This window comes from Triplophysa dalaica, chromosome 20 (assembly GCF_015846415.1).
Source record: "Triplophysa dalaica isolate WHDGS20190420 chromosome 20, ASM1584641v1, whole genome shotgun sequence".
Classification (NCBI taxonomy): Eukaryota; Metazoa; Chordata; class Actinopteri; order Cypriniformes; family Nemacheilidae; genus Triplophysa; species Triplophysa dalaica.
The window spans coordinates 14,581,601-14,588,270 of record NC_079561.1 but is presented as its reverse complement, the minus strand read 5'-3'; the positions used below and the strand labels follow the sequence as shown (position 1 = coordinate 14,588,270).

Sequence of the window (6,670 nt, the reverse complement as noted above, 5' to 3'; positions counted from 1 at the left end):
TGTGGAGTTTGCATGTTCTCCCCGTGCCTCGGGGGTTTCCTCCGGGTACTCCGGTTTCCTCCCCTCGTCCAAAGACATGCATAGTAGGTTGATTGGCATCTCTGGAAAAATTGTCCGTAGGGTGTGCGTGCGTGAGTGAATGAGTGAGTGAGTGTGTGTGCCCTGCGATGGGTTGGCACTCCATCCAGGGTGTATCCTGCCTTGATGCCCGATGACTCCTGAGATAGGCACAGGATCCCCGTGACCCGAGGTAGTTCGGATAAAGCGGTAGAAAATGGATGGATGGATGGATGAATAAGATCGTACAAATTGATACGAATCTGCCATCTCATAAAATTGACATAAGACTATGTTGTGTAAATCAATTTAAGCTTTTGTGTCACGTGTCCAAAATGGGATTCCAGATAGATGTTAAGAAATAGTTTAACCCAAAATAAAATGTATTCATCAATGTTGTTCAAAACCTTTATGACTTTCTTTCTACTGCAGAGCCAAAAATAAGATATTTTGAGAAATGTCTCAGTGGTTTTGTGTCAATATAATAAAAGTCTATGGGGTTTAATGTTGTTTGTGTCATGAGTCTGCCTCATCATGTCATGTCTTTTCTTGGTCTTGTGGCAGATTCATGGTGAAGCCTTAGGTTTTATGTGGAGAAAGAGAGATTAGGAACCTTCGGCCTTCTATATTCTCTCTCCGGTCCTCATGTCTGTTCCCGCCATGTCGTTTCCTGGTTAGCTTTCCCTGAGTGTTTCATTACCCAACCTGTTTCCTTGTTAATTATACTTTGTCTGTCTCCCTATAAAATATCCTCGTGTCTATCGTCTTGTGCTCATTCGTTGTATTTACCTGTGCCCTTGCAAGTTTGTATTGTTGCCAAGCCGTGTCCTGTATTGTTGGTCCGTACCCGACACTGTGGATACCTTACCTTACCTTACCTTACCTTGCCTTGCCTTGCCTTGCCTTGCCTTGCCTAACCTAACCTTACCTTACCTTACCTTACCTTACCTTACCTTGCCCTGCCTGTTTTTTTAGATATTGTGTCGGTTTGTTTTAGTATAGTTTTTGCCCCCACGTGGGAAGTCTTTGTTTTTGTTTTTTTATATTTTGTCCTGTCTTTGTAACCCCCATCGTGGGCTTTGTTTTGTTACTGTTTTGTTTGAATAAATCATATTTAACCCTTCGCCACCTGCCTACACTTAGATTCTTCCCCATCAGATTCGTGACAGTTTGGTTACCAATATCCTTCAACTAATCTTCTGTGTTCTGCCGAAGAATGAAAGTCTTACAGATTTGCTATGACATAAGGGCGAGTAAAGGACCAAAGATGTGATATCCCTTTAAGCTTTTGATAAGGTTCTTCTTTAAGTACAAAAACTAGGCAATTGTGGAAGTTGACATTTGGCATGTCTTAAGTGTGGTAACATGTACTGTAGTTTAACTTCATAAAAAATTCGCTATGCATACAAAGTAGCTCTAAGAGCTACTACATATTTTTGATAATCTACCACAAGATGGCACTATAAGGAGGGAATTTTTGCATTATTGCGTATACCTCCTTATTGCTCTCATAAACAATCTGAGGACAAATGTCACATATAATGTATTTCCAGGATAAAGGGTAAAAACAAGAATATCAAAATGTTACAACTGTCATTAAGGATTAACACCATCAAACAACAATATCCAGAGTTTTCTGTTCCTTGTTGCTCCATCAGCTTAAACTCTGAAGATTGTTTCGTGTGGCTATACTGACAACACTTTTTTTTGTTCTTTTCTTGTCATTTTGTTAAAATGTGGGGTAATACAGTTTGTTGGGAGTTTAATTCATGCAAAGCCTAAACACTGTTTGTTACATCACAGGTCTCACATCCAGACTCAGTCGGCCAAAACTAACTTCAAATATTTTGGAAAGCAAAACTAAGCTGTTATTATTGTGGAGAATGTTAAAGTATCATGCGGTGTACTGTAAATCACCACCTGACTAAACATGACCTCAGACCAGCTGCCTGTAGAGTTGTGGGTAACAATGTACATTTGTGTGGGTAATACTATGAGTGAGAAAACTACTTTTCATTACATCTGTCGATGTAAAACCAAATGGTGTTAATTATTTTCCCCTTTCTTCATTGTTTGTGTTAATGTGGGTGAATGCATTGTGAGCTTGTGCATGCATGCGTGTGAGATAGTATGTTTTTATTTTTCTTCGGTTCGATTGCTACCTTAGTGTGAAATGTAATATGTGTATGTATGTGCACATGATGTTTGTCCCTTTAGCTGCACATGTTCCCTTCATAATGGGACCATTGAGCCTTTTCCATCTCACCTCAGACTTTTACTCTGACACCTGCAACATTCTGTAAATTGGCAGGCGGGACGGATTTAATAAACTGCAGCAGGGGGACAGTGTAAATCACTTCCTAACTGCACTAATACAGCCACATAACGCCCCCAGAGCACAAAGGGCAGCCGTTTTCCCACACGTCCATGACTCATGTAATCTCAGAATCTCAGAGTCAGATATGTTTGCTACCAACACTTTGGTGTTAAACACTAGAAACGTTTAGGACAAACACATGCGATTGCACCAAATTATTTGGACACTTCAGTTTAAAAAATGCTGGGTTATTTTCAACCCAGTGTTGGGTCAAAAAAATGAGGAACTGATCGTTGGGTTTTTTGCAGGGTATATGCAGGTGTATATCCGCTTTTTTATCAGTGGGCTTTGTGTATACCCACTTCTATATTCCTCTGTTAAAGTGAATGTAAAATATGTTAAACAAATGTAAGTTTGCAAATATGATGTATTTACAATACTTAACATATGCAAGCAACTTTGGCTAGATTAAAACAGGCACCAGCAGCCATTTTTAGGGGATAAAAAATTGTTATTGGGCTTTCAAAGATCAAAGATTTTGATATTTGTATGGATACCAGAATTCAAAATGACTCTATATGAACAATTTCACTCGCACCAAAACAGGGTACAAATAGGCCGGTTTGTCTCATTTGTTCGAAGTCAATGGCAGTTGTCAAAGTGGAAGCGTTAAACGGCATTATGAAACTAGACATAGACACTATGAAGAAACTTGCCTGCCGCAGTCTGAGGTAAGGACACAGAAATATATTAGCTCAAAACCCAGTAGCGATCTGCACAGGTCCTCCCTCACTCACTTAATAAGAATACAGTGGATTTTGGAAAGCAAAACAAGCCCTTTACTGATGGGAAATTGTAAAGAGTGCATGGAGGCTGCGTGTGAAACACTTTTAGAAGGAAAATAAAGACATGAACTAAAAGAAAATATATTTAAAAAAAATCAGCTGCAACAGCCACAAGAAGAGCTGAAATGTTATCAGAGGATGTTCAGTCAGTCATGTTCAGCAGAAACAACTTTTTAACATTTTAAAAATAAAGTTGTTAATGTTTAAATGAATGTATGTGTAATGGAGGCAAGCTAGTGAAGTGCTGTGCAGTATGTAAACCTCACTCCCTGGCCTGGACGCTCTAGCGACAGACCCTAGAGACTGCGGTCTTAAGCCTCCTCGCTAGAGCGCCTGACTCCCATACCGGACCGACCTGGTTCAAGGCCTGCTTAGAGCGGTGCGGAGCGTTCCGGTTACATATGTTCAGTTCACGAGAGTGGGGCATTTTGCACATTTTCCTTCATTATATTGTTGTCAGACATTGTTATACCGTCGTTCAGATAAGAAAAGACATGTTTATTTCTTTGGTCTGCCAAAAACCATTAATTCATGTTTTTAGGTATTTAATTGTCCGGACCTCGGCTGATACGGAGGGACTGTTTACTGGACCTCAAGCAATTTTAGTTGAAGACTTCTGGTCTAAATGGTTTCATAAAGGACATTTAACATTGAAGAACCTTTATGTTTCACAAAAGGTTCTTTGTGATAAAAAAGATTCTTCAGCTTATGAAAAGGTAGAAAATAGATGGTACTTTGAAGAATGTTTGACTGAGTGGTTCTTTGTGGAACCATAAATGGTTCTTCTATGGCATCACTGGGAAGAACCTTTTAAGCTCCTTTTATTGTTAAGTCTGTCCATTACTTTTTGTACGTGAACAAAGGGTTTATCAGGTTTTGTTTTAATTATTTCTTTATTCTTCTGAGTGGCTCATTGTCCGAGGGAGTCTTAAATGTGTGATACTCTTGATTTTTTAAATTCGGACCACCCGGTGTGTGCCTTTCTTTGAACCACGTGTCAGTGATTTGAGTGTGTTCAACACTCAGAGAGGATCAAACGTTTTGGTCGTCTGGTTACAGGGACCACTTTTGTCAAAAATAACTTTGTTAGATGATTGGTGGTGATATCAATCTAAATTGATGAAAAGAAGGAATGCCGGCCTCTGGTTGGCTGATCAGCATTATGTGGACTCACCATGAGCAGCCTGCTTCATTTTTATCAGGCTCTAAGGAGGTTATCCAACGAACAGTCCCACAGGGACAGATACCCGGCCCCCTCCTCTTTTCATAATTAGAGCTGGACCATCTGCAAAATTGTCGAAACGTTTCTTGGGTGTGAAGTTTATGAAGGACATTTGCCTGCTGAAAGAGGTGTGGGACTGTCTGATTTCCAATTTTCCAGAGCAGGTGCAGAATTCTGTGTTGTCCTAGTAATTCCACAGTGTTTTTGCAGATCCAGTCTCTTCCAGGGTGTCCTCACAGGATTTAGCTACATCTCTTTCTGTTTGCGCAAATACATGGTCGCGGATTTCCCAGAAGGCTATGACAAAAACTACAAGGAATGCCATGGCCAAGGTTTTTAATTTGTGTGAAGTTTGATTTTAAGATCGTCTTGTTGTAATGTTAATGATTTTCTGCCCTTTTTGGGTGGATATTGTTTATTATGACCCAAGTACTCTGTATCTGAGGATTGGTCCATACACAAGATACAAGATATTCTAAAACATATCTCGTTCAGCAATCTTTTTGTGCTGTATTTCTTTGTCCTCATGTTGTATGGTTCTTTGGAAATCGAAAATGTTCAGTATTTTCAGAATTGTGTCTTTGTTGGAATTTTATAGCATCAGTAGATTGTTTGGTTTTCCAAACAATTATTATATATTTTTTTTTATTTTGTAAATTTTAATTATGAAGGTTTAAAAACTTTTTTGGCTAACTATGGTTCTTGCTGAGCGAGCAATATAAAATTTCAGAGGCTATTATTTAATCAGATCATTCGTTTTATTCTTCCAATATACATATCAGATTCAGCACCCTCAAAAAATAAAAACAATATCACAGAATTTCATAATGCATCTAGAGACCATCTATGAACTATCTTTAGTAGTAGCATGTGTGCATAAGGATATCAGGATGTCAGTTTTAGACATTTCCCTCCTCTGTCCGATTTCCACAGATGCACCAGGAATGAGGGTGATGGTTTCCTTCACTGCATGCACTGAGAAGGCTTTTCCTCCATAGTGCATGGTGGAGCCTTAGTGGTATGGAGTGTTTTGATAGTTGGTGTTCTGTTTTTGGAAGTTGTAGGGCATGTCAGAAGAGATAAACTCCCAGTCGATCTTGAATCACTGGTCACGGTCGCTCCTGGTTTGCTCGTGGTAGAAGCCCAGTGCGTGAATGAGTTCATACTGAATGATGCCATGGTACACGCAGCTATACCTGTTGAGGAAGACCACCTGTTGCCACCTGTTCTACCAAGAGAAGAGTAGCACCCATCTCTGTACTCAATACTGATGAAGTTGGTCTGATGATGAAGTGGATGCAGGTTTTGCTGTTGAATGTCATCATGTCATTATCAATAACCCATCGGTCATAATAGGATAATTTACTGCTCACTGTGTAAGGGACCTCCATTATGTTGTTGTTAAAGCTGTAGAGAGCATTTCTGGTTTGGGAAATAGCACGTTTCCTTCAATCAAGAGTTCAGTAGATCCATTGTCATGAAATGTCCAAAATCTTTGTAGTGATGTCCACAATTTCTGGCACAGTTACAAACACAACTTCAATGGTTTTCTCTAAGAGAGGAGATGCCTGTGAGAAGCCAGGCAGCCGCAGAAGAATGGAGAAGGAGGCTCTGGTGTCCGTGTTGCCTCTGTGTGTTGAGGTTTGGTGTCTGTATGCTGTCGTACCTGGACTTTATATTCACATCCACATTAGTGGATCCAGGGCTGGATTGATAATCTGGCATACCGGGCATTTTCCCGGTGGGCCGACATACTTTTTTGGGCCGATACATTTCATTTTACTTTTTTTTAAACATGTAAATCAATTTCCAACATACATCTTTCTGGTGACGTGATATGTCAGATTTTTTTAAATTAACAGATAGACTGACCCATGAGACACTTAATCAGTAGCTCATTGGCTCTTTTTAAATGACATTTGGCTGGCCCAATTACACAACTCCCCGGCCTTTGTCAGTTCAGCCAGATGCTGCAAAATGTGTAAAATAACACGAATGTTTTATGTTTACTGTGATAATACACTAGTATGCTACAGAATTTTATGGACAAATGTATCACAATTAGTAATAGGAAAAACATTGTATAGTAAATCCTTGAAAATTCAGAACTCAGAAAAGTTTATGAGGAAAAAAACAATTTTGGGAAAAAATAAAAATGATATGCATTTAGTCATTTAGCAGACGCTTTTATCCAAAGCGACATTCAACGAGTTTAAGGAACAATAAGCG

The 6,670-nt window shown here is 39.4% G+C and overlaps 1 pseudogene; it reads right to left on the bottom strand.

Annotated features, from left to right (window-relative positions):
- Positions 1-2,410: 2,410 nt before the first annotated feature.
- On the bottom strand, positions 2,411-6,175 carry LOC130409557 (hatching enzyme 1.2-like; annotated as a pseudogene).
- Between the last annotated feature and the right edge of the window lie 495 nt (positions 6,176-6,670).